This window comes from Callithrix jacchus, chromosome 8 (genome assembly GCF_049354715.1).
Source record: "Callithrix jacchus isolate 240 chromosome 8, calJac240_pri, whole genome shotgun sequence".
Lineage (NCBI taxonomy): Eukaryota > Metazoa > Chordata > Mammalia > Primates > Cebidae > Callithrix > Callithrix jacchus.
The window spans coordinates 73,568,297-73,595,414 of NC_133509.1; the positions used below are offsets into that span (position 1 = coordinate 73,568,297).

General features: G+C 36.9%; 1 long non-coding RNA gene across 1 annotated transcript in view; it reads right to left on the reverse strand.

Annotated features, from left to right (window-relative positions):
- Positions 1–27,118, reverse strand: part of LOC144577393 (uncharacterized) — a 163,972-nt gene that overhangs the window by 105,226 nt on the left and 31,628 nt on the right. The window contains exon 4 of the long non-coding RNA XR_013521160.1: positions 24,542–24,628. This is a non-coding gene — a long non-coding RNA (uncharacterized LOC144577393). The remainder of the gene's footprint in view (positions 1–24,541; positions 24,629–27,118) is intronic.

Sequence of the window (27,118 nt, forward strand, 5' to 3'; positions counted from 1 at the left end):
AGGAATCACCACACTGTCTTCCACAATGGTGGAATTTGCACTCCCACCAACAGTGTAAAAGTGTTCCTATTTCTCCACATCCTCTCCAGTATCTGTTGTCTCCAGATTTTCTAATGATCACCATTCTAACTGGAGTGAGATGATATCTCAATGTGGTTTTGATTTGCATTTCTCTAATGACCAGTGATGATGAGCTTTTTTTCATATGTTTGTTGGCTGCATAAATGCCTTCTTTTGAAAAGTGTCTGTTCAAATCCTTCGCCCACTTTTTGATGGGGTTTTTTTCTTGTAAATTTGTTTAAGTTCTTTGTAGATTCTGGATATTAGCCCTTTGTCAGATGGGTAGATTGCAAAAATTTTCTCCCATTCTATTGGTTGCTGGTTCACTCTAATGATTGTTTCTTTTCCTGTGCAGAAGCTGTTAAGTTTAATTAGATTTCATTTGTCATATTTCTTCTCTCTATGGCTTCTCTCATGATACTGCCTCTTCTTCTGCCCATTGCACTCCAACACAATCACTTTAAATAAGCAAATAAGTTTACCAACCTCTTTGAAATTTCCAGATGGGAAATAGGAGCAAATGCATATAGCTGAGGTAATTCAAAAATACTGCATCACCCGACTTAGCATAGTATAGATTTAAAATATTAATCAGTCCCTTCAGAGACTCATTTTAAAATTTTGATTAAAAAAATACTACATAACAGAAAACAACTAACAAAATTGCAATAGCAAATCCTTCTCTATAATTACTTTACATGTAAATGGATTAAACTCCTCAATCAAAAAAATAGAATAACCGAATAGATTAAAAAACAAGACAAAATTATATTCCATCTATAAAACTCACTTTAGATTTAAGGTCATACATAGGCTGAAAGTGAAGAGATGAAAAAAGATATTTCACATAAATTGTTATTAAAAGAACAGGGGTGGCTATACTTACATCACACAAAATATATTTTAAGTCAAACACTGTCACAAAAAAACAAAGAAGGGCACTGTATAAAGATAAAAGGGTCAATCCACTGGAAAGGTTTAATAATTATAAATATATACACTCAACATTATGGTACCTAAACATATAAGGCAAACATTGACAAAACTGGAGGGAGAAATAGACAGCAATATGGTAATAACAGAATACTTCAGCACCTCACTTTCAATAATGAACAGAATATCCAAATAGAAGACCAACAAGGAAACAGAGAGCTTGAATTGCATTACAGGCCAAATGTACCTAAGAGATGTATACAGAGTATTCTACCCAATGGCAGCAGAATAAATATTCTTTTCACATGGGTCTTTCTCCAGAATAGTTCTATTATTATATAAGTCATGAAAAAAATTACTGGATGCAGCAAAAGCAATACTAAGAGGAAAATTCAGCACAATGAACACCCACATTTAAAAAAATAAAGATATCAAATAAACCACCTAACTTAACACTGCAAGGAATTTTTAAAAGAGCAAACTAAATCCAAGTTAGAAGACTAAGAAATTTTTTAAAACTAGAACAGAAAAAAGAAGATATTAAAAATGGACAAAATAAGAAACTGAGTTTTTTAAAAAGATAATCAAAATTGATAAACTCTTATCTAGACTAACTCAAAAAAGGAGAGAATATCCAAATAGATGAAATCAGAAATGAAAAAAGAGGGATTACAAGTGATACTACAAAATAAAAGGGATTATATGAGAATACTGTGAATAATTATACACCAAAGAAATGGATAATCTGGAAAAATTGATAAATTCCTAGAAACACAAACTATCAAGACTAAATCATGAAGAACTGGAAAGCCTGAACAGACCTATAACTAATATGGAGATTTAATCAATAATCAAAAACCTCCTAAGAAAACCTCAAGACCAGATCACTTCACTGATGACTTCTAATGAACATTTAAAGAAGAATTAGCATCAATCCTTCTCACCTTTTCCAGAAAACTAAGGAAGGGGGAACATTTCTAAACTCATTTTGTGAGGCCAACATTACCCTGATTCCAAAGACAAGCAGACACTATGAGAAAAGAAAACTGTAAGCCAATATCCTTGATAAATATAGACACAAAAATCCTGAACAAAATACTAGCAAACTGAATCCAACAGCACATTAAAAGGATCATACACCATGACCAAGTGGAATTTATCCCTGGGATGCAAGGATGGTTCAACACATGAAAATCAATTTAGGTGATACTGCATTAACAGAGGAAAGAATAAAAATCACATGATCATCTCAATTGATATAGAAGAAACATTTGATGAAATTCAACACCATTTTGTGATTTTAAAAAAACTCTCAACAAATTAAGAATATAAGAAAAAACCTCAACATAATAAAGATCTTACATAAAAATCCCATAGTTAACATCATACTCAATGGTAAAAAAAGCTAAAAGCTTTTGCTCTAAGCTCAGAAAAAATGCCTATTCTCACCACTTTTATTCAACGTGGTACTAAAAGTTCTCACCACAGAAGGTAGGCATGAGAAAAAAATAAAAGGCATCCAAATTAGAAAGGAAGAAGTAGAATTGTCCCTGTTTACAGATGGTCTGATCTTATATATAAAAAATTATAGATTCAATTTAAAACTCTTAGAATAAAAAATTCAGTAAAGTTGCAGGATACAAGAGAAACACAAAAAATTAGTTGCATTTCTGTACACTAAAAACAATCTAAAAAGATAAATTGAAGAGAGGACTCAAGATGGCACTGTGAGAACAACCCAGGATTGGAGCTCTCGTTGAATCCGCAAAGAGGTGAGTCGGAGCTGCATTTCCAGACTGATCTTTGTTGCCCACAGAACGGGGAAACTCCCAAGTATAAAAAAGACACGGGATGCCAGGTTGTCGGTCTGCCTGGTGAAGCCGGCAGCCGGGGCGGCGGCGGCCGGCCCTACCCAGCAATCCCCACAGGGCGCACATGTCTGGGTGCCCTGTTGAACCGGCAACCTGAGACTTGAGAAGGCTGGACTTGAGACTGAATGAGACTTGGACAGTAGGCCAGCCCAGGGGATTGCAGAGACAGAGCGTTTGGGGTACCCAGTGGGACGAACAAAACCGCGATTTCAAACTATCCCGAGCAGACAGTCCGAGATGCTCTGTGGGGGAGGGGCGTCCACCACTACCAAGGCAACCCGCCCCAACAGAGATACACGCCCACTGCTGACGCAGCCTGCCGTTGCCGAGGCAACACGCTAAAACGAAGAGAATCCGCTGCAGGGCGTGGCGGAGACCACAGCAGAGCCTGCAGGAACAGGGCGAATCACACAACAGCAGGACGGAGCCTCAGCAGGCAAACAGTGGCTAGTCTGCCTCCTAGCTGGGCAGGACACCTCAACGGACATTGAAAAATAAAGCCCAAACCCCCCAACACAAGCATTTGAGAAAAAAAGGGTTTTTTTAATGAGCTCTGTTGCAGCAGAATCAAACATAGCAGCCTAACAACCCTGAATGAACAACAGAGCTCACAGATCAGCAATTGAGCTCCTAAAAAGTACAGACTGTCTCCTCAAGCAGCTCCCTGACCCCTCTATATCCAAAAGACTGACATTTGGCAGGCATCATCCTGGGACAAAGATAGCAGAAAAAGAAACTGGTAGCATCCCTCACTGTGCCACAGCTGCTAGAGGTGCACCCCAGATAAGCAGGGCCTGGAGTGGACCACAGCAGTCGTACAGCGAAGGGGCTAGACTGGTAGAAGGAAAACCAAGTAACAGAAATACTTCATCATCAACAATCTGGGTGTCCACTCAGAGACCCAATCGAAAAGTCAGCAACTATGCAGACGACAAGCGGATAAACCCACAAAGATGGGAAGAAACCAGCGAAAAAAGGAGGAAAACACCCAAAACCAGAACACCTCACCTCCTAGAAAGGACCAAAACTCCTCACCAGCAAGGGAACAAAGCTGGACGGAGAATGACTGTGAGGAAATGACAGAATTAGACTTCAAAAGGTGGATAATGAGAAACTTTTGTCAGCTAAAAGAACATGTATTAAATCAATGCAAAGAAACTAAGGAACTTAAAAAAAGATATGAGGAAATGATAACAAGAATGGATAACTTAGAGAGGAATATGAATGAATTAAAGGAGCTGAAAAACACAATACGAGAACTTCGCGAAGCATGCACAAGTTTCAATAGCCGAATTGACCAAGCAGAAGAAAGAATATCTAAAGTCGAAGATCAACTCAATGAAATTAAATGAGAAACCAAGATTAGAGAAAAAAGCGCAAAAAGGAATGAACAAAGTCTCCAAGAAATGTGGGACTATGTGAAAAGACCTAACCTACGTTTGATAGGTGTACCAGAAGGGGACGAAGAGAATGAATCCAAGCTGGAAAATACTCTTCAGGACATCATCCAGGAAAACTTCCCCCACCTAGCAAGGCAGGCCAACACTCAAATGCAGGAAATACAGAGAACACTACAAAGATATTCTGCAAGAAGAGCAACCCCAAGGCACATAATCGTCAGATTCAACAAGGTTGAAATAAAGGAGAAAATACTAAGGGCAGCCAGAGAGAAAGGTCGAGTTACCCAAAAAGGGAAGCCCATCAGACTCACAGCAGATCTCTCGGCAGAAACACTACAAGCCAGAAGAGAGTGGGGGCCAATATTCAACATTCTTAAAGAAAAGAACTTTCAACCCAGAATTTCATATCCAGCCAAACTGAGCTTCAGAAGTGAAGGAAAAATAAAATCCTTTGCGAACAAGCAAGTACTCAGAGATTTTGTCACCACCAGGCCTGCTTTACAAGAGCTCCTAAAAGAGGCACTACACATAGAAAGGAACAACCAGTACCAGCCATTCCAAAATCACACTAAATGCTAAAGAGCATCAACATAATGAAGAATCTACAACAACTAACGGGCAAAACAGCCACTTAGCATCAAAATGGCAGTATCAAATTCACACATAACAATATTAACCCTAAATGTAAATGGACTAAATGCACCAATCAGAAGACACAGACTGGCAAATTGGATAAAAATCCAAAACCCATCAGTGTGCTGTATCCAGGAAACCCATCTCACATGTAAGGATACACAAAGGCTCAAAATAAAGGGATGGAGGAAGATTTACCAAGCAAATGGAGAGCAAAAAAAAGCAGGAGTTGCAATTCTCATCTCTGATAAAATAGACTTTAAAGCAACAAAGATCAAAAGAGACAAAGAAGGACATTACATAATGGTAAAAGGATCGATACTACAAGAAGAGCTAACGATACTAAACATATATGGACTCAATGCAGGAGCACCCAGATATATAAGGCAAGTTCTTAAAGACTTACAAAGAGACTTAGACTCCCACACAATAATAGTGGGAGACTTTAACACTCCACTGTCAATACTAGACAGATCAACCAGACAGAAAATCAACAAGGATATCCAGGGCTTGAACTCAGACCTGGAGCAAGCAAACCTGATAGACATTTACAGAACTCTCCACCCCAAATCCACAGAATACACATTCTTCTCAGCACCACATCACACCTACTCTAAAATTGACCACATAATTGGAAGTAAAGCACTGCTCAACAAATGCAAAACAACTGAAATCATAACAAACAGCCTCTCAGACCATAGTGCAATCAAGTTAGAACTCAGAATACAGAAATCAACCCAGAACCGCACAGCTTCATGGAAACTGAACAACTCGCTCTTGAATGTTGACTGGGTAAACAATGAAATGAAGGCAGAAATAAAGAAGTTCTTCGAAACCAATGAGAACGAAGACACAACATGCCAGAACCTCTGGGACACATTTAAAGCAGTCTCTAGAGGAAAGTATATAGCAATAAGTGCCCATATGAGGAGAATGGAGAGATCCAAAATTGACACCCTATCGTCAAAATTGAAAGAGCTAGAGGAGCAAGACCAAAAAAACTCAAAACCCAGCAGAAGACAAGAAATAACTAAGATCAGAGCTGAACTGAAGGAGATTGAGACACGAAAAACCCTTCAAAAAATCAATAAATCCAAGAGCTGGTTTTTTGAAAAGATCAACAAAATAGACAGACCACTAGCCAGATTGATTAAAAAGAAAAGAGAGAACAACCAAATAGATGCAATAAAAAATGATAAAGGGGAAATCACCACAGATTCCACAGAAATTCAAACCATCATCAGAGAATATTACAAACAACTCTATGCACATAAACTAGTAAACCTGGAAGAAATGGATAAATTCCTGGACTTCTGCATCCTCCCAAGCCTAAAACAGGAGGAAGCTGAAACTATGAATAGACCAATAACAAGGTCAGAAGTCGAGGCAGCAATTAAGAGCCTACCACACAAAAAAAGCCCAGGTCCAGACGGGTTCACAGCCGAATTCTAGCAGACACACAAAGAGGAGCTGGTACCATTCCTTCTAAAACTATTTCAAACAATCCAAAAAGAGGGAATACTTCCCAAATCATTTTACGAGACCAACATCATTCTGACACCAAAACCCGGCAGAGACCCAACAAGAAAAGAAAACTTCAGGCCAATATCCATGATGAACATAGATGCAAAAATCTTAAATAAAATTTTGGCAAGCCGAATGCAACAGCAAATCAAAAAACTTATTCACCATGATCAAGTAGGATTCATCCCGGGGATGCAAGGCTGGTTCAACATACGCAAGTCTATAAATGTAATTCACCACATAAACAGAACCAAAAACCAAAACCACATGATTATCTCAATTGACGCAGAGAAGGCATTTGACAAAATTCAACAGCCCTTTATGCTAAAAACCCTCAATAAACTCGGTATCGATGGAATATATCACAAAGTAATAAAAGCTCTTTATGACAAACCAACAGCCAATATCATACTGAATGAGCAAAAACTGGAAGCATTCCCTTTGAAATCTGGCACTAGACAAGGATGCCCTCTTTCACCACTCCTATTCAATATAGTTCTGGAAGTTCTAGCCAGAGCAATCAGGCCAGAAAAAGAAATAAAGGGTATTCAAATAGGAAAGGTTGAAGCCAAATTGTCTCTATTTGCAGACGACATGATAGTATACCTAGAAGACCCCATCGCCTCAGCCCAAAAACTCCTGAAACTGATAAGCAACTTCAGCAAAGTCTCAGGATATAAAATCAATGTGCAAAAATCACAAGCATTCGTCTACACCAATAACAGACTTAAAGAAAGCCAAATCAAGAATGAACTGCCATTCACAATTGCTACAAAAAGAATAAAATACCTTGGAATACAACTCACAAGGAACGTAAGGGACCTCTTCAAGGAGAACTACAAACCACTGCTCAACGAAATCAGAGAGGACACAAACAGATGGAGAAACATTCCATGTTCATGGTTAGGAAGAATTAACATCGTGAAAATGGCTATACTGCCCAAAGTAATTTACAGAATCAACGCTATCCCCATCAAGCTACCATTGACTTTCTTCACAGAACTGGAAAAAACCACCATGAACTTCATATGGAACCAAAAGAGAGCCCGCATAGCCAAGTCAATTCTAAGCAAAAAGAACACAGCGGGGGGGCATCACACTACCGGATTTCAAACTATACTACAAGGCTACAGTAATCAAAACAGCATGGTACTGGTACCAAAACAGAGATATAGACCAATGGAACAGAACAGAGGCACCAGAGGCAACACAACATATCTACAACTATACAATCTTTGATAAACCTGACAAAAACAAGCAAGGGGGAAAGGATTCCCTGTTTAACAAATGGTGTTGGGAAAACTGGCTAGCCATGTGCAGAAAGCAGAAAATGAACCCCTTCCTGACACCTTACACTAAAATTAACTCCAGATGGATTAAAGACTTAAACATAAGACCTGGCACCATAAAAACCCTAGAAGGAAATCTAGGCAAAACTATCCAGGACATAGGAGTAGGCAAGGACTTCATGAACAAAACACCAAAAGCATTGGCAACAAAAGCCAAAATAGACAAATGGGACCTAATGAAACTCCACAGCTTCTGCAAGGCAAAAGAAACAGTCACTAGAGTGGATCGGCAACCAACAGAATGGGAAAAAATTTTTGCAGTTTACCCATCTGAAAAAGGGCTGATATCCAGAATTTACAAAGAACTCAAACAGATTTACAGGAAAAAAACAAACAAGCCCATTCAAAAGTGGGCAAAGGATATGAACAGATACTTTACGAAAGAAGACATATATGAGTCCAACAATCATATGAAAAAATGCTCATCGTCACTGGTCATCAGAGAGATGCAAATCAAAACCACATTGAGATACCATCTCACGCCAGTTAGAATGGCGATCATTAAAAAATCTGGAGACAACAGATGCTGGAGAGGATGTGGAGAAATAGGAACACTTTTACACTGTTGGTGGGAGTGTAAATTAGTTCAACCATTGTGGAAGAAAGTGTGGCGATTCCTCAAGGCCTTAGAAATAGAAATTCCATTTGACCCAGCAATCCCATTACTGGGTATATATCCAAAAGACTATAAATCCCTCTACTATAAGGACACATGTACACGAATGTTCATTGCAGCACTGTTTACAATAGCAAAGACCTGGAATCAACCCAAATGCCCATTGATAATAGACTGGATTAAAAAAATGTGGCACATATACACCATGGAATATTATGCAGCAATCAGAAATGATGAGTTTGTGTCGTTTGTGGGGACATGGATGAATCTGGAGAACGTCATCCTCAGCAAACTGACACAAGAACAGAAAATGAAACACCGCATATTCTCACTCATAGGCGGGTGATGAAAAATGAGAACACATGGACACAGAAAGGGGAGTACTAAACACTGGGGTCTATTGGGGGGAAAAGGGGAGGGCCAGTGGGAGGGGAGGTGGGGAGGGATAGCCTGGGGAGAGATGCCAAATGTGGGTGAAGGGGAGAAGGAAAGAAAAGCACACTGCCCTGTGTGTTCCTACGCAACTGTCTTGCATGCTCTGCTCATGTACCCCAAAATCTAAAGTCCAATAAAAAATTTAAAAAAAAAAAGATAAATTGAGAAAATAATACCATTTAAAATAGCAACAAGAAAATAAAATGCTTAGGAATAAATTCAACTATGGAGAGGAACAACTTATATAATAAAACTACAAAACACTGATAAAAGAAATTAAACAAGACAAATGGAAAGGCGTTTCATGTGTTTGTACTATTTAAAGCAATCTATGGATTCAATGTTATCCCTCTCAAAATCCTTTGGCATTTTGTAGAGAAACAGAAAAAGCAATTTTAAAATGTATATTGGAACCACAAAAGACCATAAATAGCCAAATTAATCTTGAGAAAAAAGAACAAAGTTGGAGGCATCATACTTCCTGATTTCAGAAAAAAAAAATTACAAAGCTATAGTAACCTAAACAGAATGGTACTGGCATAAAGACGGACATATTGACCAATATAACAGAATAAAGAGACCAGAAATAAATCCATGCATATAAGGTCAACTGATCTTTGACAAAATTGCCAAGAATATATAAGGGGGAAAGGACAACGTCTTCAACAAATGGTTTTGGAAAAACTGGATATCCACATTCAAAAGAATAAAATTGAGGCTGGTGTGGTGTCTCATGCCTATAATTCCAGCACTTTGGGAGGCCAAGGCGGGCAGATCATTTGATGCCAGGAGTTTGAGACCATCCTGGCCAATATGGTGAAACCCTGTCTTCTACTGAAAGTACAAAAATTAGCCAGGCATGGTGGCATTTCAAAAAAAATAAAATAAAATAAAAATGGACCCTTATCTTACACCATACACAAAAATCAACTCAAAATAGATTAAAAATTTTAAGTAAAACCTGAAAATGTAAAATTTCTAGAAGAAAACATAGAGGTAAACCTTCATGAAGCTGATCTTACTAATGATTTCATGAATATGACACCAAAAGCACAGGTGACAAAAATCAATATAAATGAGACTACATCAAATTAAAAGTTTTTGCACAACAAAAGAAATAATGAACAGAGTGAAAAGGCAAACTACAGAACAGGAGAAAATATTCACAAGTCATATATCCAATGAGGGGTCAATCTGCAAAAAGTACAAGGAACTTCTACAACTCAACAGGAAAAGAAAAAAACCTAATAATCCAATTTAAACGAGCATTAGGGAAACAGGCATTAGGGACTTGAACAGACATTTCTCCAAAGAAGACATACATATGGCCAACAGGTGTGTGAAAACATGCTTCACATCACGAGTCATCAGGTAAATGCATATCAAAACCACAGAGATATTATACCTGATAGAATGACTACTAACAAAAAATAAAAGACAACAAACATGGCAAGGATGTGGAGAAACTTGAACAGTTAGCACACTGTTAGTGAGAGTGCAAAGTGGTGCAGCCACTATGGAAAACAGGATACTGGTTCCTCAAAAATTAAAAATAGAACTATAGTTTTATCCAGCAATTCTACTTCTGGCCATTTATCCAAAATAATTTAAATCAGAATCCCAAAACGGTATTAGCATCTACCACATTTATTGCAGCACTATTCCTAAAAGACAAGAGATGAAAATAAGTTAAATGTTCATGGAAAGATGAATCAATAAAAAAATATGATATATAGATATAATGGGATACCATTCAGCCTTTAAAAAGCAGGAAATTCTGCAAAATGTGACAACATGGATGAACCTTGAGGACATGATGCGAAATGAAATAAGCCAGTCGCAGAAAGACAAACACTGCATGATTCCACTTATGAAGTATCTAAAATAGTCAAATTCATAGATTGGAAAAGTAGAATGGTGGTTGCCAGGGGCTGGAGGAGGGAACAGTGTGGAATTACTAATCAACGGGCATAAAGTTTCCATCAAGCAAGATGAATAGGCTCTAGAAATCTGCAAACACCATTGTACCTATAGTCAACAATACAGTATCGTACACAGAAATTTACTAACAGTGGATCTCATGTTAAATGTTCTACCCACAATAAAATAAAATATTTTAACAAGAAATCATTCATGGCATAAGTACAATGTGCAAGATATTGTGCTAAAGGCTTGGTAGACAAAAGATGTATTAGATGTTGCAAGTCTGGGCTATTCAATGCCAAGTACTCTAAGACACTGTTCTAAAATTTGTATGGCTGCTGCCAATGATTCGTGTGTGCCTAATTTAAACAAATCATCGGGATTTCTTTAGATGTAGCTAATATCAGATGAACTTATCCAGATATTCTACGTTGTTTCCCATTCTAATAATCAGACACTTTGATTAACATCCAACTTTTATTCAAAAGCAGAATTCTGATACTAGGGAAAATTTAAAAGAAAAACCAACACCAACGTACAAGTGCATTTATCACTAAGCTAATATGGCTCTGTCAGTCTAAGCATTTGTTTTCCTTCATAATTGGAAATAGTGGTTTTTAACCTGCAGTCTATGGAACCCTCATGCTCCATGAGGCTACTTGAGGGGCCACAGTAGGAATGACAATCACATGAGGCTTGAACCCCATGCCTGCTTCAAATTGCAGCAGCTCTTTATTTCATAAATGAAAGGAGTGCAGAGGAAATGTGAAGAGTCATGTAAATTTTTACTTAGAAGGAAGGAATTTGCTGCTGACAAGGTTTGAAAACTTCTCCCTTAAAAGAATAATACCTTTGTTTTACCTTATAGAGTTGCTCCTGAACAATTCCTGACTTCTTGGTTAACCATCTTTTGTTACCTACTCTAGTTTGCCTCTCAGATTAAAGGTAGGAATCGCTTCTTACATATTCTACTGGTACCATTTAACTACTTCCTTTCCTAAATTGATGGCTCCTACTAAGGAAAGATGCTCTTAAAGTACCCCAGAGTAGGACAGATTGATTCCACAGGGCTCTTGGTCCTCTGCATTGTATCTCCCCATCTCAAGACTGAAGCCCAGAGGGCGCCTTCTCTCCCAGCCAGCTCCAAATTCATCTGCTCATTACCCCTCCCAGTCGACGTTTGGCTTCTCTGTTTTATAACCCAACTTCCCGCTAAATCTCTGTAGCCTCTTAAAGTAGAGAACCTATTTTTTTTCTCCAGAGAGTCTAAAATTATAATACATATATACAATTTTAAAAGAAAGCCACAGAAAGAAGTCTACCAACATTCTCTTCAGTCTTATACTTCCCCAAGTCAGAAAAGTCAGATTCAAAACAAAGGGAGTTAAGCACATGGGAAAGTGTGTCTTCATTTCACTTTGAAGAACTTTGTGCTAAGTCAAATCCATGCATTAAATAAAGGGTTACCAAGGAGTAGTGCTGTCCTTGACCTAAAGTTTGTAAGTCTTTTTAATTATAAAAATTAATTTTATTTCAACTGAGTCTAGTATTTTAGTCATGTGAAAGCGATACATAATCATCCTTTGTGAATAAGGTGAGGTAAAAAGATTTTAAAATTTGGATCATACTTACACTTGGTTACTAATATGCACATAAGGAAAACCTTTATGCATCTGAAGCTTTGTCAAAGACTTTCTGCAAGTATATTAAGAAGCCACAATATGACATTGAGTAAAGACACAAATTAATTTTCAGGAATGTGGAGACACTAAGAATGAGAATGAACATGCCATGAAGAATTAAAGGCAATTAAAAACACTCATGGCTTTTTAATCTGTACAAAGCAAACTATAACATTTTATCATCATAAAGCAACTAGCCTTCATAATAATTAAATGCTCACATAAGAATTGGAGAGAATGAAATTCCTGAGAGTGACTATGTGTGGCTTTGCCATTTCAAAATACTTTTTCTGATCAATCATTTGAGCTAGAGAATAATCCTTTACCCAAAAAAGGTATCTCTATCCTCAACTTGTAATATACAGAGACATTTAGTGATATGCCCCAAATCATACAGAAAAGCAAAGAAAGAGAATGACAAGCTGCTCTTCAGACTTCCACTACATTACACACAGTATCCTGCGAGGCAGTGGACATAGCAGTGTGCTTGTACCTGCACACTAATATAAACACATGCTAATGCATGCATACACTGGCTCTCCTGATACCTTATACTAAAACAACCAAGAAAAATGAAAATCCTATTTTTTTTAAATAGCATCTGGATACTACATGTTGCCATCTATAAGTGGGAGCTAAGCATTGGATATGCCTAGACGTAAAGATGGCAACAATAAAATCCAGGGACTACTAGAGATCAGAGTGAGGGAAAAGGGCAAGAGTTGAAAAACTAACTAGTTAGTATTATGCCCAGTACCTGGGTGATGGGATTATTTGTGCCCCAAACCTCAACAAAATGCAATGTACCCATGCAACAAACCTCCACATGTACCCCTGAATCTAAAATAAAAGTTGAAATGATTTTTAAATAAAGAAAAATTATAGGAAAGCACAAAGAAAAAATGGCATTTGGAAAAGCTTTATTACACAAAACTATAAACTCATACAGCTAAACTTAATTTTATTGCATATACATTGATTACAGTCTGCCAGGTATTGCTAAATTTTTATACATATCAATTTCACTAAACCACAAACTCTTTGAGGGAAAGGACGATACTTTATAATAAAACATACTTTTTGTACTCAGAGCATTTAACAAAATGCCTGGAATATAGCATATATACAATACACAGGATGAATTCAAGCATAACTATACCACAAATTTTAAGAATAAAACAAATTTAACTGTTTTTTTACAAAGAAGTCAACTGAAGCAAAGCCATTGTGTGGATCAACCAAGATTAGTGGCAGAGTCAGATATAAACTTTAAAATCTAGACAACAATGAATTTTTGAGACTTAGAAGCCATTTTATAGGCTATTTTACCCATCAGCTTTGTTTTAGATAGCTTTTGTTGGCCAGGCATGGTGGCTCACACCTATGATCCCAGCACTTTGAGAGGCCGGGCGGGCAGATCACTTGAGGCCAGTAGTTCAAGACCAGCCTGACCAACATGGTGAAACCCCGTCTCTACCAAAAAATACACAATAATTAGGCATGGTGCTATGAGTTTGTAGTCACAGCTACTCATGATACTGAAGTAGGAGAATTGCTTGAACCTGGAAGGCAGATGTAGCAGTGAGCTAAGATCATGCCACTGCACTCCAGCCTGAGCAACTGAGCAAGATTCTGTCTCAAAAAAAACATTTTAAAGACAGCTTTTGTTGTGATTACCATGTCAATGTCCTAAATCAGTGTATATTATATATACACACAGACATACATAGATACACACACACACACACACACAATACTTAAATTGAGCCACTGCTAGCTTCTTAATAAAAATGTTATCATCTGTGAATGAGTGGAAGGATGCCATCAGCAAGATGCCCAGTGACACCAGAAAGATGCTGAGTTGCATGGTTCAGGCCTCAGGCATTGACACCAAATGAGATTATCAATTGCTCATCCAGCTCCTCCAAGTCCCGTCACTGATATGAAAAGGAGGCAAGTCACATGACAGGCCACTGACACCAACATCAGACACCAGAAAGAACCATAATAACTTGCCACCATTGAGTACATCGAGGTCTAACTTTTCCAGTAAGTCCCATCAGCTTCAGTCACAGCCACTATGGAGGAGAAACACTCCCTTACACTACAATTCTCATTGTTAATTCTACTTCTTTCATTTTCCTAGAATGAGATGGGTAAGCATCTGTACTCAGATTGTCTAGCCAAGCCAAAGAGTGAATGAATCAATGAGCATTATATCCAGCAATAAAGGAACTGTATCCCTAGATTTTAAGGATATAAAATCCTCTTTATATTATATTCCACAATTACATACAAACCCTATTGTTAACAGCTTTTCGATAGTTTGAAATTGCATTTAAACATGATAAGTAGCTTGACTTTATTTCTGAGCACACAGACATAACAGCTATCTCTATTTTTTTAATTATCTACTGGAAGTTTCTAAATAGTTCTTTGAGATTATTTTCAATACTATATCGGATTGTGATTGTTTTCTATTTTTGTTTTATACTGTCCTTCCATTTTTTAAACTATTACTGAAGAATCATTATAGTCAAAGTGCCTTTTATGAAACCATACTCAGTATTTCTCACAAGCTCTCTTGACAAAAAGTTTGACTGTCTCTGTTTAAGTAAGAAACTAGCAAAGAGGTAAAGGAACTAAAAATAGTGGTAAATTAATCCTTCTCAAAAGCAAATGTAAACAAATGCCACTTCACTGAATACATTACTTTCTTATCAAAGTTATGTCAAAGACAGGTTTAAACACCATCCAAGATCTTTTCACAGAGTTCAGTTCAAGCCATTTGAGCCATAGTTTATAATTCCACAGCCTTTGTACTATATGGCAACCATGTACACTTTGTCTTATGGACCTCACATTAGAAGATGTTTTAGAAGAACTACATTCTTCAGATATTTCGTACCAAGCTCAGCACACTGAAATAGATTGAATACAAGGGAGAATGAAACTAATTTAAAATTTGGGGAGAGAACTGCACATAAGCAATACAGTTTAAGAGCTCTACTGAACATATACAGACCTGCCCTCGACGCTGTGTTTGTCTCTATTACCTAAAATATAATTTATTAACAGATATATCCTACACTATTCCACAAAGACTTTTTTCTCCAAAAGGAAACTTTGAAATACAGGAAAGGAAAGTGTGACTATTCACTAGTATGACAAATGACAGAGTGACATTCCAACCAAGCATAGCTATGATTAATGTATGTAGAAACATCTATCCAACAGAAAAATCTCTACAGTACCAAATAGAAATTCTGACCAAATCGGGAGCTGTTATGACAAGTTCTTATTATTTTTACAACCCAGGACACTGTTCCCCAGTTGGAATCTCTGTGGTTCGGCCATGCCTACTGATGGTAGTAGGACAGATAATCCCTGAATAAAATATTTACACTACAGTGAGCACCTTCTCTAAAAATGACTTCTCTGAGCTCTGACAGCTTTATCTATATTACATAACCATCCAAATTACAGTTAGTTGGATTAAGAAATGATGCTTAATCCAATTAGCATAAACATATTTCTCCAACTACAAATTTGGAATTTGAATCAAGTAGCCAGTCAGCAACATCTAAATGTGGAAACTGTGGAGCACCTCAGAAAGTGAGTCAGTGGGAAGTTGGAGGGGCAGGAAAGCAGAGAAGGGAGGTAGTGGCTTTGCAGTTTTTCCAGCTCCTTTTCTGAGGCCCTAATGCATTCCTGATCTTGAGATATGTTCCTGTCTCCTTATAATAAATTCCTCTGTGTTGCTTACTTCTTGAGTTGACTTGTTATCTAAAACCCAGAACCCTAAGTAATGATACAGCTATACATTAAATTACTCCTGTATTTTACTTACACTTTCATAGGTCTATAGCTTATCTCTTCATCCAAAGTATAAGCTCCTTGAGAGCAAAGACTATTCTTTATACTTCTTTGCACTCATATACCACGTACATGATACCTTTAATAGAGTAAGCAGACTTCAAATATTTGCTCATTCATTGTGGCTCTATGTTGATATCTTTTTTCCTTTTTATTCAGAATTACTATTGTTAATTGCATTATCATGAAAGTTTATAATTATGATCCATAGCATGACCTGCATACAAGTACACATGTTGTTTTGGTGGTGTTTTCTTAGTATTTGCAAACACGAGAAATTAACTTCTGGCTCAGTTTTCCAATTTTTGGATGACAGATTGTGTTATGTGCTGTTCCTTATATTACTTCTGCAACTTGTCCATGTTAAAAAATGCAAACTGAGAAAACTGAAGAGCAGCCCATTAGACACAATTAAACAAATTTCCCCAGGGAGGCAGTCAGAGCCACTCACCCTGAAAAAAACAGTTTATGTAACCAAGTCAGAAAAAGTTCAGCTAAGATACATGGTTTTCTGAGGAGCAGATGGCGGGAAAGAAAAGGGCTAGCTTTAGTAATCTTCCACCTTTCTTTCTTAAAAGGTCTTCTAACCTGTGCCCATCATCCCTCCTTTCAGAATTCCCTCTCTGAGCCATTTGGGATAGACCCCTGACAGCCCTATGTGTATTATTTAACCCGAAAGTGATCAGGAGCAGATCTCTTTGCTTCTTCAGTTGAGGTCCTCATATTCATACCTTCCCATTTCAGTAACAGCAAGAGTCAATGTTTTCATGGTTTCACTCTTGGATCACAGTAGCAGTGTCCCACCAGTGCTCTTTAAATGCATCCCATTTCTTCCCAATTCATTCTCCATAATAATACCAGTTCTAAAGCCACCTGTTTCTACATCACTCATTTACTCAAGAATCAACATGTCTTTCAGAGGACAAAACTTATCCTCTCACCCATCTGTCCTACTTTAACACTACTGCTCATTTATCTATTCAGTAACATGTATCAAAGACCTGATGGGATGGGGCATTGTGCTAAGCACTAGGAACACCATGAGAAACACAGACAAGCAAACAGAGTGTAATGCTGTGATGATATGTGGTATAATAAAGATAATCATATGGTGCTAAGATGGCACACGAAAGGCACAACACATCCTGTCTGAACAGCAAGAAAATGTTTCCTGGACAAAACGATATCAAAATATGAAATCCAAAAGGCAAGTAGTTATTAGGAACATGGTGATGAGTAAGAAGAAATATGTCCATATGTGCATGTGCCAATATGCAAGTGGCAGCAGAGGAGATGAAGAAAAGCAGATGAAGATAGACAGAATCAAGAAGACTTGGTAACAGAGTGAATACAGAAGATGAAGGAATGTGAGAGGTGAAGGGAGAGGGAGGTACCAAAAATGACTACCAGATACCTAGCATGAGAAGTATCATGGACAGGGTGCCTTATAATGAAATGGAGAAAAGTGTTTGATAAGAAGATCATAAAGTCTAAAGAAAAATTGTGTTTAATATGGCTTCTCTGATATGGGAAGAACATTTTCAAATTTGAGTTCTTGTGGACAGATCACTATATTTACAGAAGGTATATGCACCAAATAGTTAACAGTTGATAGTTTAGTATGGTGGCCCTTTTACTTATCTATATTTTCTAAATGTTTGGTGTGAACTCCTAACACTTTATAACAAGAAAAACATAGTGACATTATAAAGTATTATAAAGAATCTTAAAACATATGTATAAGCCATGATAAATGAAATAGGAGCATGATACAAGATAGCAGCAAAATACTGTAATTTCTACAAGTTTCTGGGACAAATACGATCCCTACTTCTTCTTTAAAAAATAAAAGAATTACATATTTGTAAAAATGCAAATGAAGTAGCACCATCTGGTATTCAGAATGAACTCATCTAGTGAGTAAGGCAAAGCAATACTTCAAGGCTCACCACCTCTACTCGCATGTTCCCCACTGTGTTAACTTTTCCAAATGGGAGAAAGCAGTAGGCAAGACTGAGGCTCATGGCCCAACACAACTCATCAGTAGTGCTGAGAAATTAAAGCAAAATTATTTCTCATAAAGATTATAAACTTAATTATTTGAATTTGAGTCTTACTTCTGCCCTAGGTCTTCTGACTCATATCAGTCAAGTTATTTTACCATTAGAGATATGCAGGTGTTTTTTTAATTTATTCATTTTTTTTTTTACTTTCACCTCAAAGAGCTTGAGATGACTATAGACCTTTAGCTCCCCTTTAAAACTGAGGAAAATGCCTTACACTTACCTTATAATATTCAGCATTTGAAAAGCTAAGTAATGTCACTAAAAATTCATTATCAGATAATAGGGATGGGGAAGAAACAACAACCATGAGCTGATGAACCAGTTTGGCATCCATGGCAAAAACTGCTCACCTGCTCACCAAACAGTCTTCATATTCTTCCAGGCTGCACAACTATTCTGGATGTAGTTATACAGCTATTTGGATGAGAATAGTCGTAATGGAGATGGAGAAAATTGATGGACGTATTAGACAAAATCATTAAGGCTCTGTGGCCAAGAGAGAGGGAAGTATCAAAAATGACTACCAGATGTTTAGCATGAGCTGCATGGACAGGGTGTCATAAGAACATACAGAAAAGTACTAAACTCATAAGGGGATCATAACATCTAAAGAAAAATTTCGGTCAATATGACACCTTGTTATGGGTAAAAACAATGGAGTGTGACTAGAAATTGTGTTTGCCATTTACTTCCCTGCCTCATAAAAATCTCCTATGTGGCATCCCTCATTCTCTTTCTCCACTCACTAGCTAAAATAAATGCAACTGATGTATCAGAGTCATAAAATGAAAAGAGACTATGAATGACTACATGGAAGGTGGACTACTTTCCTATTACTGCTGTAACAAATGGTCACAAACCCAGTGGTTTCAAACAAGGTCATTTATTATCTTATAGTTCTGGGGATAGGAAGTCCTAAAATCATGTTGATAAGGCTGTTTCTTCTGGAGGCTTAAAGGGACAATCTGTTTCCTTGACTTTTCTAGCTTCTAGAGGCCACCTGCATTCCTTGGCTCATGGTCCCAACCCCCATCTTCAAAACCAGCAGTGCCGCACCTTTCGGTCTTTCTCTCTGTCCCTCTTCTTCCATCATGGCCTGCCTCTGTGTCTCTCTCGTCTCCATCTTTCTCTTTTCAGAGGCCTTATGATTAGATTGGGCCCACACAGATAATTCAAGATAATCTTCCCATCTTGATATCCTTAACTTAATAACATCTGCAAAGTCTCTTTTGCAATGTGAGGTAACCTATTCACAGATTCTAGTAATGAGGATGTGGATGTCTTTGTGGGAAAGGTCATTATTCTGCCTACCACAGAAGGTATTTTGGATTTCACATGAATAAGAAAATCTTCTGATTGTGTTCATTCATTAACTTCATGATACTTGTTTGTGTTCATTCATTAACTTCATGGTACTTGTCTTTTACTAGCTGATATGACTAAGCAAGAATATCCAAAATACAGTAAACAGTGAAACAGTAAACATCTGTCCCCAGCTGAACTGTATTTAGACAGTAACCACTTCTTACTCCATTTTTCTACTAACAAATTGCCCTCCCCATAACATGTAATGATACTCCCACAGTGTTTACTAATGATAAAGGCATCATATTATGGTAACTAGAAATAGCCTAGGGGTCATTTAAAATCTTATTTAGCAAACAGCTTCAACCTTTTCGAATATTAAAACTTTAATTAGAACTTTTAATACCTAAGTAAAAATCTTAACTTTTTTTGCCTAAATGATTTAAGGTAAAGGTGATGCCAAGAAATAAAGCACTACAAAAAGAAGCAAAGACATAAGAAGATACTGGTGAGACCAATAACTCATGAATAAAGTCTAAATAATCATATATTTAAAGTTCATTTTTCTCAATTTCATGAAATGTGTATCTGTGGAATTATGACCCAAAAGTCAAGTTGACCTTAATGTCCATGGATTTTACTTTCTATAAACTTTCTACTGCAATTATGATTGGGTTGTCTCCAAATGTTGTTTTTATCAGAAGAAAACTAAAAGATGAGGATGATTAATGTTCCCCCTAGATATTCATCACCAACAGTCTCCTTATTACTCTAATGACTGTTCAGCAGAAAAAAAAATTTAATGCACTTTCATGTTTTCCAATTTAGAAAAAGAATCAGACTTTAATGTGAATGCATTTTTAACATTTTTCCATGCTTTAGGGAAACTGCTTTTAGGAGGAAAATGTAATGAATGTTTTTAATCATACTAAAGTGGTTTCCTCAGAATCTGTGGTTTAATTCTACTTTTCTTTTTTTTTTTTTTTTTTTTTGAGTTAAAGTTATTTATTTATGTTCTGAATTGGACCCTGCTGAGATAAACCCTTCAAGATGTCACACCCCATTTTCTTCAGTACCCAGGAACACAGGTAGTGCCTGGGGAAATTGATTTACAGCATCCAAATTCAGTCTTCTTATAATTAGATAAAGGATGTGTTTGCTCCCAGTAAGTTGCAGACCAGGTACTTCTGCCAAATACCACCTGTGTCAGAAACATGCTCCCCCACTGCTGATTTGTTCTATAAAAATATTTCTGGTATTTCATTCTTCTTTTGTATTTTTTTTAAATTTTTTATTGGATTTTAGGTTTTGGGGTACATGAGCAGAGCATGTAAGACAGTTGCATAGGAACACACATGGCAGTGTGCTTTTCTTTCCTTCTCCCCTTCACCCACATTTGGCATTTCTCCCCAGGTTATCCCTCCCCACCTCCCCCTCCCACTGGCCCTCCCCTTTTCCCCCCAATAGACCCCAGTGTTTAGTACTCCCCTTTCTGTGTCCATGTGTTCTCATTTTTCATCAACCACCTATGAGTGAGAATATGCGGTGTTTCATTTTCTGTTCTTGTGTCAGTTTGCTGAGGATGACGTTCTCCAGATTCATCCATGTCCCTACAAACGACACGAACTCATCATTTCTAATTGCTGCATAATATTCCATGGTGTATATGTGCCACATTTTTCCAATCCAGTCTATTATCAATGGGCATTTTGGTTGATTCCAGGTCTTTGCTATTGTAAACAGTGCTGCAATGAACATTTGTGTGCGTGTGTCCTTATAGTAGAACGATTTATAGTCCTTTGGATATATACCCAGTAATGGGATTGCTGGGTCAAATGGAATTTCTATTTCTAAGGCCTTGAGGAATCGCCACACTGTCTTCCACAATGGTTGGACTAATTTACACTCCCACCAACAGTGTAAAAGTGTTCCTTTTTCTCCACATCCTCTCCAGCATCTGTTGTCTCCAGATTTTTTAATGATCGCCATTCTAACTGGCATGAGATGGTATCTCAATGTGGTTTTGATTTGCATCTCTCTGATGACCAGTGACGATGAGCATTTTTTCATATGATTGTTGGCCTCATATATGTCTTCTTTCGTAAAGTGTCTGTTCATATCCTTTGCCCACTTTTGAATGGGCTTGTTTGTTTTTTTCCTGTAAATCCGTTTGAGTTCTTTGTAAATTCTGGATATCAGCCCTTTGTCAGATGGGTAAACTGCAAAAATTTTTTCCCATTCTGTTGGTTGCCAATCCACTCTAGTGACTGTTTCTTTTGCCGTGCAGAAGCTGTGGAGTTTCATTAGTTCCCATTTGTCTATTTTGGCTTTTGTTGCCAATGCTTTTGGTGTTTTGTTCATAAAGTCCTTGCCTACTCCTATGTCCTGGATAGTTTTGCCTAGATTACCTTCTAGGGTTTTTATGGTGCCAGGTCTTATGTTTAAGTCTTTAATCCATCTGGAGTTAATTTTAGTGTAAGGTGTCAGGAAGGGGTCCAGTTTCTGCTTTCTGCACATGGCTAGCCAGTTTTCCCAACACCATTTGTTAAACAGGGAATCCTTTCCCCATTGCTTGTTTTTGTCAGGTTTATCAAAGATTGTATAGTTGTAGATATGTTGTGTTGCCTCCGGTGCCTCTGTTTTGTTCTATTGGTCTATATCTCTGTTTTGGTACCAGTACCATGCTGTTTTGATTACTGCAGCCTTGTAGTATAGTTTGAAATCCGGTAGTGTGATGCCCCCTGCTGTGTTCTTTTTGCTTAGAATTGACTTGGCTATGCGGGCTCTCTTTTGGTTCCATATGAAGTTCATGGTGTTTTTTCCAGTTCTGTGAAGAAAGTCAATGGTAGCTTGATGGGGATAGCGTTGATTCTGTAAATTACTTTGGGCAGTCTACTTTTCAATGACAACAAGATTAAAAAGACTAAATGCATATACCAGCTAGGACTCCTCCCTTCTCAAGATGGCTACCTATTGTTTAAATATATTTGAAAGATAAAGTTCATTTAGGAAGATAGGAACAAAAATAAGCTTGCCAAGTTAATTTTCATAAGTTTTTTTCCCATACAGATCTATACAAATAGTTGCCATTCTTCTGAGAACTCCTGACCCCATCCCTCCAAGATGGCTCTGGTCCTCAAAATATACTTTACCATACCCACAGATATATCCCCTTCCCCTTTCTCTAGTTTCTTCTCATGTGCCCTTTAGGTTTTCAATGTTCTTAATGTCATCAATGAAAATGTCACTACTGAAGAGATTTAAGTACCATTTGTCTATGCAGGTCTTTAATGTCAAAGTAAACAACCTGCTTTTCATAAGTTTGTCCTCAGATTTAAACTGAACAGAAATCAAACAATTATTTTTGTCCCGTTTTTCTTTTCCCTCATTTGACTCATAGTGTCAGAGGTTCCATTTAAATGTCTCCCTAAGGATGCTCAAACTGCCTCACCAACTCCACATCACCTCACTACCAAAGTGTGGTAACCAAACCTCAGTCATATTCTAATAACGTCTTTCTCTGTCCCAGTCTAGAAGATAGCAGATAACAAGGGCAGGCAGATTTAAAGAATGGAAGAAGGCATGTGATAAAGGCTTCTGTACACAACAAAGAATTGATCTGCAAATATTGACTGGTTCTTGAGAAAGAAAGAGTTGATGCAGAAAATAAATCATCTGAGGGAAGGGTTTTCTCTCTCTAACCAAGACATTGTATAATGTCTCAACACGTATCCATAACCTTAATGAAGTTACCAGGAAATGAAATATTTAGTCATGTTTGTATATTCTACTACTATTAAACATGCTTCAGGACACACATGATCAACTATATAATATCACGCTTCCAAGTTTTCAATGTTAAAAAATACTCATAGACAATTAAAAACTACTCTTCAGATCACCTATTTTGTCAATGCACCTGTTAACATCCCCCTCTCGAGAACTACTCCCAAGTGTGTAGGACAATAGACTTTATTCTAAGGACTTCAGAATACTTTACTAAAAGGTGTGATTAAGGACTAAAACTATTGCTATCCAAACTAATTAGAGGGAGTTATGGTCTAATTTAGTTCTATGATGTGAAGATATTCTGAGCTGATTTTACTGGAAACACAAATTCTATTATATTCTAAATTCAATTGCACAATTCCACAGCAAAGAATTGGGTAATCCGTATAGCTCTTCAATTTTCTTGTGAAGATTCAAAGTTTTGCTTATTTTGAGTTATGAAATGTGAATTATTTCAGTGAATCAACCTCTAATTTCAAGGAGATTTGAGGTATAACTCTTTAATTAATCTTTATCATGCTTGCTTAAACTTTACCAGTCATCTCTCTCCTGAAAGTAAATTAAAGTGAGAGGAGAAAGAATCTGAATGACCTGCCATAACACAGCTGGCTACTTGACAGATAAGTCTTTATAATACCCATCATCCTGAAGAATGACATAATTTTAGTTTCAAGAACTATGCGTGCTCAGATAAAGTTATAAGGCAGTGCAATAAGAAGTTGGAGTAATAATTTGTGTGTGCATGAACAGACTGCCTAGGTATCAGGTAAATATTTACATCTGATAATAATGAATACTCATTATTATTCATGTTTAGCAGTTTTCCTGCCTTAAAAATATTTCTTTACCCAAGCAGATATTCAGCTTCTCTGTAATTTTTAACTATTACCAACACAGAGCATATTTTTACTACCATTATATATTTTTTCATTATTATTATGTTTTCAGCTACAATTCACAAACAAGCACCTAAAAATGAAACCTTCAGTTCCAGTAAATGTCAGCTAAAAAGTAAAAAAAAAGATTCAAAGTTTTGCTTATTTTGAGTTATGAAATGTGAATTATTTCAGTGAACTTACCTCTAATTTTAAGGAGATTTGAGGAATGACTTTTTAATTAGCCTTTATCATGCTTACTTTTTCTTCTCTTTTAGCCACCAGAAAACACTGGGAACAGAAAAGACACAAAGTAAATAGACTGGTAAATATTTCTGTTCTATGACTCATAGAAGTAGTTGCCATCATGTATTCCCAGGTACAGTGCAAATTACTTTACATGTCTTATCTGATTTAATTATTTTAAAAACTCTCTAAAGATATTCTGTGTTATCTCTTTTGATCAATGAGGAAACTGGGGCTTAGAAAAGAAAAGTAACTTATCCAAGCCTCACAGCTAGAGACTGACCTATACTTTAAGTCCTAATTTGTCAAGACAAAATGCTTAATTCCTATTACATGTTGCCTGTATATGCAAATTGGCATGTGACACCTGCTAATGTGCTATGGCAGAAATACTAAGATGTCTAACTATGATTTTTGCCTCCCTTCCATAGCATAATATTGATGTAGATAAATGTCCACCCATTGTACCCTCCCACTTCTGTATAGGTGTGGCGATGACACAGATAGATTGTTACCAAGAAAATGTGCACAAAACTAATTTGCCACTTTCAGGCCTGTCCCATAAAAAACTTCTCAAAAACTCTTCCGTGATCACCAGCCATCCCATTTGATGTCAACTGGGGTTGCCAGATAAAATGCAGAGCACATATTTAAACTTGAATATCAAAAAAATAACAAATTATGTTGTGTAAATACATTCCGTGCAATATTTGAGAAATATACTTACCAGGAACACTGACATTCAACTTGCCAGATATAAAAAGCATCAAAAATGTAAATGTCCCAAATATTTCATGGGATATATTTGTGCTAAAAAATTATTTGTGTTTATGTGAAATTCAAATTTAGTTGTGTGTCTAGTGTTTGTATTTGCTAAATCTGGCCGTTCAGATAGCAACACCTCTAGTTACACTGGCAGCAGCCACATGCTAAAGGCAGTAGAACCATTATCAACACAGATCTGATGACTGCAACCAAGGTTACCCTGCCTTTGAGCTTTACATGAAGGAGAAATAAAATTCTACTGTTTTAAGCCTCTTTGTGTGTGCTTATTAACACAACACAAACAATACAAGCATGACTAATATTAATAAAAGTGCCAACAGTTTATCATTCAAGTCTTAAAGGGAAGCAACATGGAGAGCATAAATCATTTAGGTTTGAGGTCGCATCAGCATGTCCTGGGTTCCAATTTCTACTGCATCACTTCCTAGCTTTGTGGCTCTAACTTCTCTAGCTTTGGTTTCTTTACCTATAAAATAATGAATTTGTGCTTTCTTGAAAATATATCTTTAAAAAATAAATAAAAAATACAAAAGAAACCTAGAATATTTAGCATATAAATGCATAATATACTATTACTGATTTTTATCATTAAAAAGAATAGGCTAATTTCCCAGTTTTAATGTTCATTGAACTGCAAAGTGATGGATTTATGCCTTTTTTTAGTAAGAGTTTATTTTATTGTTTATAATTAAGTCCATATGGCTCACTTTTATAATTAGCTATTTTTTATCTCGCTGTCTTTGAACTCAGTAATTGACTTTGGCAGCAGACTTTTAAGCTGAGATTAGTCTTTTCCCTGAGTTTTCCAACTGGACAAGCACTACTGTTTTGACTCATGGTCCTCAATACAAGCCCAGTAGGCATGGCAGATGGTCTGAAAGCTGCCTTTCCTCCTCATTGCTGAGCACATCTCAAATTAATCAGCTCAACAGGTAGAATTCAAAAGCACCTTTCATCTGAAATTAGATAACCACCAAATCACCCTATTACAATTAAAACCCAGAATGCTCAACACCATAAATCCCAAGACTGAGGCACAGCACTCAAATATGCACGTTCCCCATGTGTTCAGAACCTAACTGCTCCCAAGTACAAAATGTTGGCCCTTTCTGGCTTAGACAACTTGCTTTATAGGAAGAAAATTGAAGCCTAACTTGAAATACTTTCTCTTAAATGGTATTTGTTAAACTATTTTAATCAAACTGCTTAAGACTTAAGGTGCTCAAAATTAAGCTATGTTTTCAGATGTCAATCTGTTCTCATAAATCTCTTCGCAAAGAAAAAAACAAAAATGAAAGTGAATTTCTAATCTCTTACTGATTTGGAATAAATCACTTTGTACCAGTTTCTAACCTTGGTTACAAACTATAAAAATAGACCATTTAAGAAAGGGACTCTTAACCTCAGATATGTAAACTTCCTTAAGTTGTAGGCAAAACTCTGTATTTGTGCATAAATGCTTTTATCAGATTCCAGAAGGGATTCAGAGGCCTCTACAGGTGTTCCACAGAGTTTCTGTCATTAAAAGGAAAAATGGCAAGGTTTTTTGGGAAATAAATCAATCAATAACCAACATTTTCCCCTTTAAAATAACATTTTGAGAGCCCTCAATTATGAATCAAGTAATTTTAACTACTAGTAGTACCGATCCAAAGAGCATACCATAATCTAGGCTGCCACATGGCTGAGCGCGGCTAGCTGCCAAAGGGCAGGTGGTCTAGAGTACTTTTGGGTACTACTGGTTAAACT